The following is a 13,861-nucleotide window of genomic DNA, read 5'->3' on the forward strand; positions in this document are numbered from 1 at the left end:
GCATACTTTTTATTATAAGTATGACGAGTTTTTTCACGATAGATAAATTTTGTTATGGTGAAAAAAGGGGCGAACCCACGCCCGTTTCGAAAAGTTGTTTTTTATTTTATTTCCTGCTGTCGTTTCATTTTCAAAGTAGAATGCCTTTGATATAAAGTTAATTTTCGCAAAGATATAGCCCATTATATTCGTTATAGTGCCTTTGAACCCGTTTTATAAAAAACTAAAGTACCAGCAAACTTTGTACTGCCTGAAAATTAGTTTGTTTACATTTCGAATGTGAGCCTCGCTTCCCCATTTCACTCTCAATCCTGTTTTCTTCTACTTTGTCGTCCATTTTTCTTCTCCATCCTTTATTCCATTTATCTTCCTCCCACTCCCGAACTCATTCGCACTTCAACTTCTTCTCACACTCCTACTCCTACTACCACTACTACTCCTACTCTTACTTCCACTCCTATGCGCACTCCCTCACCCTCTATAACTCCTAGTCCCACTACCACCACTGCTCCGAGTTCCACTCCCTCTACCTCTGCCACCCCAATTTCTACATATTTGGAGTTTGAAATATGGAATACCTGCTTCACTTGACGGCCCGATTATAATATCTTTGTGTTTATAAGTCACTAAGAAACTGTAACACTAACACAGGCACAATTTTTTAAAACGCATTCATCTTTACATATAAGATATAGATAGATAATTGAGACGTTCTCCTGCCCGTTATTCACTTTCTCTCTTCTAATCCCACTTAATTCCTCTCCCACAGCTTCCCTCTTATTTTCTTAATCTCCATCCTTTCTCTATGTTCCTATATTCTTGCAATTTCTCCACTTTTATCTCCATCTACGAAACATTACGAAGCTAGTGCAGCTATAATTTTTAAAATTGATTCATCCGATATTGAGTTATAAAATAAACAAAAGATTTTGCATTCACTTTTATACATATATAGAACTAACCTATTCGAAAGGCTGTCGGAATATGTAATAATTTTCATAGAAATCGCTCAACCCATGTCCACTTTCCGAAAAAAGGTGCCCCAAAAACTAAGCTTGTAGAAGAGTAAATCGTAGCATAAATATAATGTTTGTAGCGTTACAATAACCTGCGCCTGAAATTGTAAAACACATAGGCAGCCAACAGAACAATCACATACCGATGCAGTCGAGTGGCATTTGTTGACAACAAGGCATATATAACATTGCGACCCATAGTAAATGGCATTTCACTGAAGTGCCAAATTAGCGTAACAGAAGCAGTATATAAGAAATGAATTTGCTGTTGCCACTCCATTCCTCACAGGTTAGTCGAAGGAGGTGGTTGCCTTATTAAAGGCAGCCTGATCTCTTCTCCCGTCTAGCTGAGTGGAAGGGGTACTGCCTTAGCACGGGTCACCATTTGCTTGCAAGAACAACGGGCTTCGCCTTTAATGTTATCTCGCCCGTGTCCAAGCTAAGTTAGGGAGGCGCACGTCTCCTTATTGCTATCCCACCCTTCCCCTCAGCCAAGGCTCCAGCCGACGCGGCTATACAGCTGCGTAGCGTTGATGCCTTCGGGCCCAGATTTTCCTCGAAGCCTACGAACAGGCAAGTGCAGAGATAGCGCACCGCTTCCCGGCACCTTTGTGTGCGAACTCGGGATGGGCGATGTCCAGCGAGCGAGGCAATCCTACTTGCGGAGTGGAAGGGGGTGCCGACATGGCACTGGTCACCCTTCGCTTGCGGAGGCAACGGACCGCACCTCTAAGGCAATCAAGTTCGTGCCCAAGCTAAGACAAGGGAGGCCGACTTATGGCCACCCGACCCTTTCCCCTCCGCCCTGGCTTCAGCCGTAGACCGTTGATCACCTAAAGGGACTATAGCTGTGCTATCAAGGTGCACTTCCCCCCAGCCCACGGATCCACCTACCGAGTTTCGGTCGGTACAACTCCGCGTCCAGCTCTGCCTCCATGCAGGCATAGAGGCGGTGGAGTTCAGCTAGCGTAACGATTCATTCCTCGCAGTCTTTTTCAGGTCACCGACAGGTTCGATCCTGCCTATACCGCCGACGACTACCCCTGAAGGAACAACCGGCCGCTGCAAAGGTAAAACCCCTCACCGGTATTTATCCCCTTCCGCCTACGCCCTGGTACGCGCTCCGTAGCCCACTGCAGATGCTGTGGCACTGTCGCCGATCTGGTGCCGCCAGTGCTACCATACCGCCGTACTGATCCGTGAACAGCCTTTCTCAGGTGATCAAAGATCACGTTGATAGCAGCCACCTCCGCCTGAAAGGCGCTGCAATGATCGGATTGGCTTAAGGATAGATTCCACCCTAGTTGAGGTGCAAAGACACCACTACCCACCTTATCATCCAGTTTGGATCCATAAGTATATATCTGCAGCCTATCGCTCAGGTCCGACGGCTCCTTCAACCAATAATCCCTATCCGGGATAACAACCTCATACTTCATATCGAAAAAGACAGTCGGAACGCAATAGTCCGACGAAGCCGAATCCAGATGCTTAAGGATGGCTGCATGGCCATTCACACTGTCTCTGCAGCCGGATAACTCTCGCAGCCGCAGAGCAGAAAATGACGCAAATTGCTTGGCCATTAAATATATTGGCAGGCAACAAATAAGAAAGAGTGACCAGCGCTTCCGCAAGGGTGGTGCGCAGAGAACCCCGACGCAGACCAGAGCACTTCTTTGTACCTTCTGGAATACCCGTATGATTGACTTAGTGTCTAAGCTCGTCAACCAGACCAATAAACCGTATAAAAGGATTGGTCTAACCACAGCAATGTTGAGCCACAGGGTAATATCCGGTGATAGTCCCTAATCTTGGCGCAACAGCTCCCCTACAGCTGTACAGTGCCACCGTTGCTTTTTTCATACGCTCCTGAGCGTTTACCCTCCAGGATAGTTTCCTATCCAAAATTACTCCTAGGTATTTGGCAGAGTCCCTTAGCGTCAGGGTAGTATCAGCTAGCACCGGCAGCTACAACGCAGCTTTCCTATATTTCCTTGCCCACAGAACCAGTTAGGTTTTATCTGAATTGACCGATAGAACTTTAGCCCGGCCCAGTTCTCCAACAATCTCAGTTCAGTTTGCATTAAATCGAGTTAATGTGTGCGATTATATAACTACTTCCTACTGTCGGTCTACTTCTTTGTCTTTTCCTCTTCTCTTCTTTATATTGATTTTTCTACTAATATGTATACAACTTTTCTTCTATATATAAGCTTAATTAAATTTAAGTTTAATGCCTTTTATATAATTCTATTATGTTAATTTTAGTTGATGTACTTTTAAAAGACTGTTGTCTTACGTGTACAACCGCTGTTTGTTGTTAAATAAATAGTATCTGCGGAAACTTCCCGCTATCTAACAGCGCGAGGACATCTGCATATGCAATTACCTTCCTGCAGCCATTCATCTCAAGAAGAACAAAGAGCTCATTAAGCGTGGGAAGCTAGAGAAGTGGAGAAGGTACCCCACCCTGTGGGGTGCCTCTCCGTATGTGTTTGACCATCGTTGAACCTGCCAGATCGACATGAACCTTTCTTCGCAAAAAACAACTGCTGAACGAGTTTCACTAACCCTGAATCGGCCCCAAATCCGATGCTGCTGGTTATGTGTGTGTGAAATAACTTCTGCTCTTAGGTGATGATTACATGATGTGTGACTGTTTCTCTTTGTTCTTCGCCTTTACCTGTTGACTGCATGTATGTATGTATGGCTGATTGCTTTGATGTTTACATGGATGTGTGTCGAATATTAGCAGTTTCGATAAGTCACTATGCTGCTGCTAAATAATAGCACAACAACAGCGAAGTAGACAGCCACACATTCATGTAAACAGCAAAGCTAAGAGCGAAGAAGAAAGAGAAAACAGACACACATAAGTACTTGTGCAGCAATAAAATATTACTCAACCACATACACACATATTCATAGAAGGCAACAGTTAGAGCGCATAAAAGCTCAGACGTTATTACACATCCGTGTAAATAACAGCTAAAGCGCAGACATATACACTCATAAAAAAGAAGGCCAACCTGAATATGAGTAGGGAAATGAGAAATAAATAAGAAAGTGTTCGAGAAAGCTGTTCGTAAAAAGTTTAAACCCTAGCAAAAATAGGCGAACGAGACTCCGGAGAGTAACACGCTATCAGTGAAGTACGCCGGTAATCTAATGGTGAACTATTTTGCTATACTGAATATTTGACTTATTTATTCGACAATTTAGAGATTCGAACGATTACAGAAGCTGCCAAATAACAAGAAGAGGATTCATGAAATTCGTAACATTGTTGGAAAAATTCCAGAGTCTCAGAGGAAAATGAGGACATGACCAAGTTGAGTGCTTTAAAGATCCAGCAACTGAAAAAGGAGGTGGAGAACCGTGGACTGAATACAAACGGCATAAAAGCGAACTTGTTGTTGTTGTTGTTGTAGCAGTGCTTCGCCCCATCTAATAGGTCATCAATATCCTCTAACGGGAGTTCAAGGAAACTTGCAGCTTCAACAGGGGTGGAGAGGTGTGTTAGAGGCGTGGGTTCCACATTACAATTAAAGAGACGGTTGGTGTCACATTGCAAGCGGGGAATACATTTTATATGTCGGGGCTGATTCTGGATAGGTAAGAGTTTAACCTGTTACAGTATCCAGAACGAAGTTACGCTAGAGTGACTCGCGTTTCCCTGGGGAGTATGCGTTCTTCTTCCGCAAGTTTTGGGTACTGTTCTTTGAGTACTGGATTCACCGGCCAATTCCTGGCATAAAGGTCCGACGACTGTTTGCGGAGTTCGCTGAGGACCTGCTTGTGTTTTTTGGCTTCATACGGCTGAGTTCTCAGGTGCCGTATTTCCTCATAATGCTTACGGAGATGACTCCTTAAGCCCCTGGGCGGTGTTGGCTCATCAATCAAATGTCTGTTTGGTTAGCATCTCATTTCTCTCCCTGATGGGGAGTAGTCTCACCTCATTATGTATATGGTGTGCTAGGGACATAAGAAGACAACCCGTGGCGGTTCTGAGGGCAGTATTTTTGCAGGCCTGTAGCTTCTTCCTGTGAGTGGGCTTTAGGCTTGGCGACCATATCGGGGATGCGTAGCATGCAATCGGCTGGCCAATTGCTCTGTAAATGGTAATGAGCGTTTCTTTATCTTTTCCCCAAGTACTGCCAGCAAGAGATTTGAGGATTTTATTACTGCTCTGCATATTCGGTACAATTGCGGCTGCATGCTCACCAAAATGTAGATCCTGATCAAACGTCACACCCAAGATTTTGGGGTGTAGGACAGTCGGTAGCGTAGTGCCATCGACGTGGATGTTCAAAATGCTCGACATTTGGGACGTCCATGTTGTAAACGGGGTCGCGGAGGATTCAGTCGGTGATAATGCCAGGTCTCGCGAGGCGAAAAAACTGAGAAGATCAGGGAGGTAGCCGTTTATTCTGTTGCAAAGCTCATCGATCTGTGGGCGTGGGCCTGTGGCCATTATTGTGCAGTCAGCGGCGTAGGAAACGATAGTAACTCCATCTGGTGGCTAAAGTAGCTTTGATATGTAGAATTTAAACAAAATTGGGGATAGGACACCACCCTGTGGTACCCCTTATTTAATTCTTCTTGGTTTAGATGATTCGTTTCTAAATTGCACCGATGTCTGCCGACCACCAAACTTCATGCATGGCTATGAGAGGTTATGGAGTCCCCAGCGGGTTAGGGGGCTTAAAATATACCCGCGACAGGTATGCCTGTCGTAAGAGGCGACTAAAATACCAGATTGATTCAAGGAGTTGTGTAGTGCAACCCCTTCACGAGATTGCCAGCGCACTTTATAGCTTCTCCAATCCAATTGTCAACCTCACCTACAAGTGGCGAATCCTGTGTCTTTAACAGCCGAAGGTGTGGCGACCCCAAGTTCCTCATGGATCTAGGAAGTGGGAGGTCGGAAGGCCTAGAAGATTGCATGTGGTCATACTCGAGAGCTCCCCAGATGGTCAGGCTAGTACCTTAATGGTGCTTCTTAAAGGAACAAACCGGATATGCATCCAGCAAAGGACCATCAACATCGATAACACTCCCCAAGGCCTTCGGGGAGTGTCCTTAACTCTACAAAAACAACAACACCAAGATTATGGAGTCGGATGAAATTAATGTGAAGGAGTATGTATTTTATCCTGATGGGAAGAGGCAACACAAAAATGTAAGACAAAAACGAAACATCGCAGACAGAGACGAGCACAGACTTGAACTGGAATCCCAAAAGACACGCATAACATCCAAGATGGGAGCGCAATTGGAAGAAGGGAATACATAACTGATATCTCATCTGCAAGTGCAAGAGGCACGTATATCTGAAATGTCAGCACAAATTTCGGAACAGGTATCATGGCGACCGTCGTGGTATGATGGTAGCGTGCTCCGCTAACCACACCGACGATCCTGGGTTCACGCCCCGAGCAAAGCAACATCAAAATTTTATAAAAACGTTTTTTCAATTTGAAGAAATTTTTTCTAACGGGGTCGCCCCTCGGCAGTGTTTGGCAATCACTCCGAGCGTACCTCTGCCATTAAAAGTTCTCTGAGAAAACTCATCTGCCTTGCAGATGCCGTTCGGAGTCGGCATAAAACAAGTAGGTCCCGTCCTACCAATTTGGAAGAAATATTAAAAGGAGCACGACGCAAATTGGAAGAGAAACTCGGCCTAAAATCTCTTCGGAGGTTATCGTGCCTTACATTTATTTATTTATCATGGCAGATCTTTTCAGAAAAAAATAGAGGCAGAGGTGGATGATTTAAGAGATCGTATACAGGAGCCGCTTCACCGAGTAATCCAAAGGTAAAAACTCCATCTTTTGACGGTTCTGTTCCTTTCCAGGTCTTCAAGCTACAATTTGAGAAGACCGCTGCAGTTAATAGCTGGAATTTCGACGCCAAAGTCGCTGAACTATTTATAGTATTGGAGACAAGCGGCCGAAATCTTACAGACAATTTCCAAAGAGAGCGAAATAACTTCAAAAAATTGATGGACGCTCCAGAAAGCGAACACAGGAAGTATATACACCAAGTAGAATTGCAAACCCGTAATGAAAAAGCTAATGAGACTCTGGAATATGAAACGAATCGAGCGACATACGCAAACCCAAAACCTACATTCGCAGAAACGGTATTGCATGCCTTGACTCAGGAAGCTGCCTCATAATTGAATAGAAAGACCAGACTGGGTAGACAGAATTTTGGAAGCACTGAAAGGATTTTAACAGAAAAATACCGGAGTTATCAAATGCAGTTGAGTGCCCTCAAACATCGGAATAAGGTTACGCAATCTTACTGTTGGAGGACATGTGGGTTGGAAGGAACGTTTACTGACTGTAGATACGGGAACATCTCATTCCATCATTCGATTTGATTTAGTCAACACGAAGATAAGACCATTGCATTGAGCGAGATTGCGTATGGCCACTGGCGAGAACACCCAGGTCCTGAGAGAAGTACCATGTGAAGTCGCAATTGGGAGCGTGACGGTAATACACAATTTTATAGAGGCGGAGATTATAAATGAAATCATAATTGGGGTGGACTTCTTAATCGACCAAGGCATCAAGATCGACATGCAAACCCAGACGATGCGATATAGGAACAAGGATGTGCAACTTAATTTCAGCTACGAGAAAAATATAGCACTAAACGAGTGCTGGTGGAGGAGAGCCAGCAAATACCACCAAAATCGGAGGCAGTTATCTCGGAAAAGGTTGATGGAGATTATGGGACTAACAAATTGTGGGTTATCGAGGCAGCAAAAAAATCAGCACTGAATATACTTATGGGAAAAATCCTGGCTATGTAACTGAACAAGATGGACGTATTCCGGTAAGAGTACTCAATGAGTTCAAGTGAAACATCGAATTGACACTGGTGATGCGAGGATACCCATTACCATGAATTGACGATACTGTGGATTCGCTAAGTGGTAGAAATTGTTTTTCACACTAGAGTTAAAAAGTGGCTACTGGCAAGATGAGGTGAAAGGGGAAGACAAGGAGAAAACATCCTTCAGTGTTGGAGATGGTCTTGGCAATTTACAGTGATGCCCTTTGGACTTTGTAATACACTAGCTACTTTTAAGATACTCATGGATCAGGTATTGAAAATACTACATTGGAAACCATGCTTGGTGTACCTAGAAGACATCATCGTATTGCGAAAGAACTTTGAGGAACATCCTAAGAACTTAGAGGAAGTTTTCTAGAGAATAGCTGGTACTGGTCTGAAACTAAGTCCCGAGTGTTCATTGTTTAAAAAGGAAATAAGTCATTTGGGTCATTAAATAACGACGGAGGGCATCTGCACATCGAATGAAAAGATAGAAGCTGTAAAGTACTGACCAAGACCACATAACTTGCATTAATTAAGAAGTTTCCTTGGGCTGCGCACATATTACCGCCCATTTGTACGAAATTTCGCTAGCATAGCCCATACCTTTAAAGAAAGAAGGAGCAGGAAGTGGCTTTCGAAACATTTAAAGAACGTTTGTAAACTGCCCCAATGTTGGCATATCCGATTTCAGGAGCAACGTTTATTCTAGATACAGATGCGAGTGGATATGCTTTAGAACTGTTCGATGGACAGGAGAAGGAGTTGTCTACTACAGCCGATGAATTTGGAAAAAGAGAGGAACTTTTGCGTTACACGGAGAGAGCTATTGGCATTGGTAGAATGCATTAAACATTTTCACAAGTACCTCTACGGGCAGCGGTTCCGCGTCAGGGCAGATGACGCAGCATTGAAATGGCTCCTGCAGTTACGTAATCCAGAAGGTCAATTGGCAAGGTCGATCGAGCGACTAAAAATATATGACTTTTTCATTGAGCAGCAACGGCGGTCACCGTGGTGTGATGGTAGCGTGCTCCGCCTACCACACCGTATGCCCTGGGTTCACACCCTGGGCAAAGCAACATCAAAATTTTAGAAATAAGGTTTTCAATTAGAAGAAAATTTTTCTAATCGGGGTCGCCCCTCGGCAATGTTTGGCAAGCGCTCTGAGTGTATTTCTGCCATGAAAAGCTCTCAGTGAAAACTCATCTGCCTTGCAGATGCCGTTCGGAGTCGGCATAAAACATGTAGGTCCCGTCCGGCCAATTTTTAGGAAAAATCAAAAGGAGCACGACGCAAATTGGAAGAGAAGCTCGGCCTTAGATCTCTTCGGAGGTTATCGCGCCTTACATTTATTTTATTTATCGAAAAGGGAATGCTGATGCAATGTCACGAAGACCATGCAATGTGGAATGCAAATATGGTTCGAAAGCTGAGGCGAAATATGACATTATAGATGTCCGGCTAATGAGAGCAACATGCAGGAATGAGTGGAGGTCATCTTGGAATCACAAAGACGAAAGCAGAGATTATATTAAGTTGGTTCCGGTCAGTCGGTCACTCAGAGGATTGCCAATTGCGAGGTTTGCAGCAGAGCAAAATGCTGGAAAATCCTACATTCATGGCAGTAATTTTGAATCAGTTTGAGTTTAAAATGTGTAAGACATTGGAAATTCGAAAAACTCGGGCAATTGCAATGCTTCCTCATCCCGATGGAACGATTCAATAGAACCTTGGAGGAAAACTTAAGAAAAGTAGTGAATAAGTTCCACAAAGAGTTGAATATACACATATCCTTATTTTGATGGCGTAACGATCGGCAGTGCACGAGACAACGGGCCAATTTCTCGCAAAGGTAATTTGTGGCAATGGCTTTCGACTGCCAGCTGACTTGCAGTCTGAGATAAATGACGATGCGGAAAGAAATGCCATGAAATCCGCTGGGGTCTTAGAGGAAGAAATGAGGAAATACACGATATTGTGAGGCAACGAACCAGTGACATGATAAAATCCAGGTCAAATAAAAAAATTTGTTCGGAAGGTTTTTTATAAGGAGATTTGTTGCTGTTATACAACCCACAATGAAAAAAAGCTTTGTCCCCGAAATTTCAGTTTAACTGAGAAGGCCCATACGAGGTTGTAAAACGGATCAAAGATGTTGTCTACCTTATAAAAACCACAAACCATTGACAAACCACGAAACCGAATTGAAAGTTGTACATTTGGAAAGGCTGGTATAGATCGGGATATCAGAGTTGAGGGAGGGCGGTGTGACGAATATAAGCAGTTTCAATAAGTTACTATGCTGCTGGTAAATAAATGTACGATAAAAGCGAAGTAACAGCCATGTAAACAGCAAAGCTAAGACCGAAAAAGAAAGAGAAAACTGACACACATATATGTACACAGCAATAAGTGGCGCATATTTCTAAGCCATGTACACACATATACACAGAAGGCAATAGTGAGAGCGCATAAGAACTCAGACGTTATTACACATACATATAAACAACAGCTAAAAGCGCAGAAATTATTTCTCACACATATACACGCATAAAAAAGGAAAGAAAACGTGAATATGGGTACAGAAATTAGAAATCAATAAGCAACTGGTCGAGAAGAAGCAGCGCAAGCCGAGGAGAAATCAATCAGTTTAATTTTAACATGCTATCAGTGAAGTGCGCGAGAAATCTAATTGTGAAGTACTAATGCCAAAGTAGTGTTAATAAAAAACATTTTCCTATACTGAACATTTAAGTCATTTACTCACCAATATAGAGATTCGAACGAAATCAGAAGCTGCTAAATAAGTAAGAGGATTCATAAAATTCGTAATAATAGTTATGTATCGAAATGCTAATATTCGCCATAATATGTTATGTTGATGCTGGCTACTCAGAAATAATGCCTTAAAATTATACCAAAAATTCAGCGGATAACGAAAGATTTCAAGACCGGGACATATTCCTGCAGGAACGATAATGGCGACATGGTAACTGACGTACAGAACGTGCTTAAGTTGTGGAGGGAACACTTCTGCTCATTGCTAGCTAGCGACGGAGAAGACGAACCCGATATCCCAATCGCCATGATGGAAAATACGTTCCGGCACCCTACTATGATGAAGTGAATGGCAATATCCCCGCTGAAAAATCACAAGGCGTCAAGGCGACATAATACCCGCCGAGTTGTTTGCAAACGGGAAAGTTGGTTAAGAGCATGCATCAAATCCTATGCAAAATATGGTCGGATGAGCGCATACCTTCAGATTGGAACTTAAGTGTACCCTGCTCAATCCACATGAAAGACGATCCCGCAAACCGCGCCAATTACCGCGAAAACAGCCTGCTTAATATCGCATATACGGTTTTTTCTAGGGTACTGTGCGAACGACTGAAGCCCATAGTGAACAAACTGATTGAGCCTTATTAGTGCGGCTTCAAACCTGGTAAACCTACTGTCGACCTGATCTTCCCGACGCGCCAGATCCTGGAGAAGACTAACGATTAGAAAGCAGCATTTGACAGCTCGAAAAGAAGCTGATTGTATGCTGCTATGTCTGAATAAAAGTTCCCTGCAAAGTTAATAAGGCTCTGCCAAATGACGTAGAGCAACACCACCAGCTCCGTAATTATTGGGAAGGACCTCTCCGAGAGATTAAAAACCAAGCGAGGCTTCAGACAAGGTGGCTCCTTTCGTAACATTTCTTTAACATAATGCTGGAGAAGATAATTCTAACTATACCGTGATGGTACAATCTATTATAAAGCGTACAATATTTGGCGTATGCTTACGATATTGATATTATTGGCCTGAAAACGCGCTGTGGCTTCTTCGTCCACGAAAGTATTTCAGTCGACACCGCACTTTGGAAGCAGAGGAAGGAGGAGACCTCCACTGAGTTGGGAGAAGCAGGTGTAGGCAGACCTGACTTCATGATGCTCCCAATTGGCGCTAGTTATCACAAAACAGGGATAGCTGGCGTGACTTGTTATCAGTTATCACAGCCAAAAAATCTTAGGCGATTAAAGGCTTGGTTTCCTCGAAAGCGGTGCCGCTATATAGCGGCCGCTAAGTAGCGGTAGAGTACGTTGTCAAAAATGTTGCAAATGTAAAAGTAATTATGTGGAAACTAAGAAGACGGTGAAGCTCACCGTTATTGTTGTTGTTGTATTAACAGTGCTTCGCCCCATTCAATGGGCACGACCACTCACAATTTGTCATCAAAGTCCTCTAACGGGAATCCAAGGAAACTGGCTGTTTCAACAGGGGCGGATCATAGGGAGAAAGGTGTTAAGAGGCGTAGGTTCCACATTACAATTGAAAAGATGGTTGGTGTCATGTGGAGATACATCACATGCAGGACATACATTACGTATGTCGGGGTTGATTCTGGACAAGTAGGAGTTTAACCTGTTACAGTATCCAGAACGAAGTTGGGCCAGGGTGACTCGTGTCTGCCTTGGTAATGTACTTTCTTCTTCTACAAGGGTGGGATATTGCATATTAATAACGGGGTTCACCGGGCGCGTCCTGACATAGGCGTTTACCGATTCTGTGTGGACTTGGCTAAGGGCCTGCTTATGCTTGCCTGGATCAAACGGCTGTGTTGGCAGGTGTCGGATCTCGTCATAGTGCTTTAGGAGATTTTCCCTTAATCCCCGTGGAGGCGGGGCTAAATCAAGCAGTTTTTTGCTAAATGTCCTGGTTTGTGACAATTAAGCAAACACTGCTTGTTCAGCGTTTTGCTCTTTAATATTGAGCTCTTTGGCCTCACTATTCGGGGGTCATTAGGAGACATCCGGTGGCAGCTCTGATTGTAGCATTGTGACAGGTCTGTAGCCTTTTCCAGTGTGTATTTATAGACCAGGCGACCAGACTGGTGACGCGTAGCTCATGAGCGGCCGGCCAATTGCTTTGTACGTGGTTAGCAACGTTTCTTTATCTTTTCCCCATGTGCTGCCGGCAAGCAACTTGAGGATTTTGTTACCACTTAGTACTTTAGAAACAATCTCGGTTGCATGAGCCTTGAAGGTTAGAGTATTATCGAACGTTACCCCTAAGGTCTTTGGGTGACTGACAGTCGGTAGTGTTACACCAGGGACGCGTACGTCCAATATTTGCGAAATCTGTTCCTTCCACGTGGTAAACAGGTGGCCGTGGATTTTGTCGGTGATAATTTCAAGTTGCGCGAGGCGAATAAAACGGAAAGACCGGGGAGATAGCTATTTTTTTAGAAACTAATTCATCAATGGAAGGGCCAGGTCCTGTATCCAAAATCGTGCAGTCGTCAGCAAAGGAATGATTGTAACTCCATCTGGTTGGGAAAGGAATTTTGATATGTAAAAATTAAACAGAAGCGGGGATAGGACAGCACCCTGTGGAATCCCCTGTTTAATTTTTCTGGGTTTAGAAATTTTGTTCCTAAATTGAACCGACGCCTGCCGACCATTCAGATAATTAGCGGTCCATCTTTTTAAACAAACTGGAAGGTGAGAGCCTTCTATGTTTTGGAGTAGCGTGCCGTGGTTTACTGTGTCAAAAGTTTTTGACAGGTCAAGTGCCACGAGCACCATCCTATGATGGAGTTTTTGCTGATTTAATCCGTAATTAATCTGAGTGTTAATGGCATTGAGCGCGGCGGTAGTGCTGTGTGTTTTACGGAAGCCATGTTGGTGCGTGGCTAGGCGAAGATTTGCTGTGAAATGAGGGAGCAGAACGGTTTCCAATGTGTTAGCTACTGGCGAAAGGAGTGATATCGGTCGATAAGGCTCGCCTTCGTTAGCTGGTTTTCCAGGCATTAGTAGCGGAATTATCCTTACCATTTTCCTTTTTTCGGGAATAACGAAGGATTCCACTGACAGGTTGAAAACATGTGTGAGGTACTTTATTCCCTCACCGCCAAGGTGTTTAAGCATTGGCATGGCTATTCCGTCGGGGTCTATCGACTTTGAGGGCTTGTCTGGCTTTGTTTACAGAAGAGTGCATTATAA

At 43.8% G+C, this 13,861-nt stretch overlaps 1 protein-coding gene across 9 annotated transcripts in view; it reads right to left on the reverse strand.

The window, feature by feature from the left end:
• Positions 1-13,861, reverse strand: part of Nup205 (nuclear pore complex protein Nup205) — a 797,639-nt gene that overhangs the window by 123,925 nt on the left and 659,853 nt on the right. The gene's annotated exons all lie outside the window — the stretch shown is intronic.

This window comes from Eurosta solidaginis, chromosome 4 (assembly GCF_040869045.1).
Source record: "Eurosta solidaginis isolate ZX-2024a chromosome 4, ASM4086904v1, whole genome shotgun sequence".
Taxonomy (NCBI): Eukaryota; Metazoa; Arthropoda; class Insecta; order Diptera; family Tephritidae; genus Eurosta; species Eurosta solidaginis.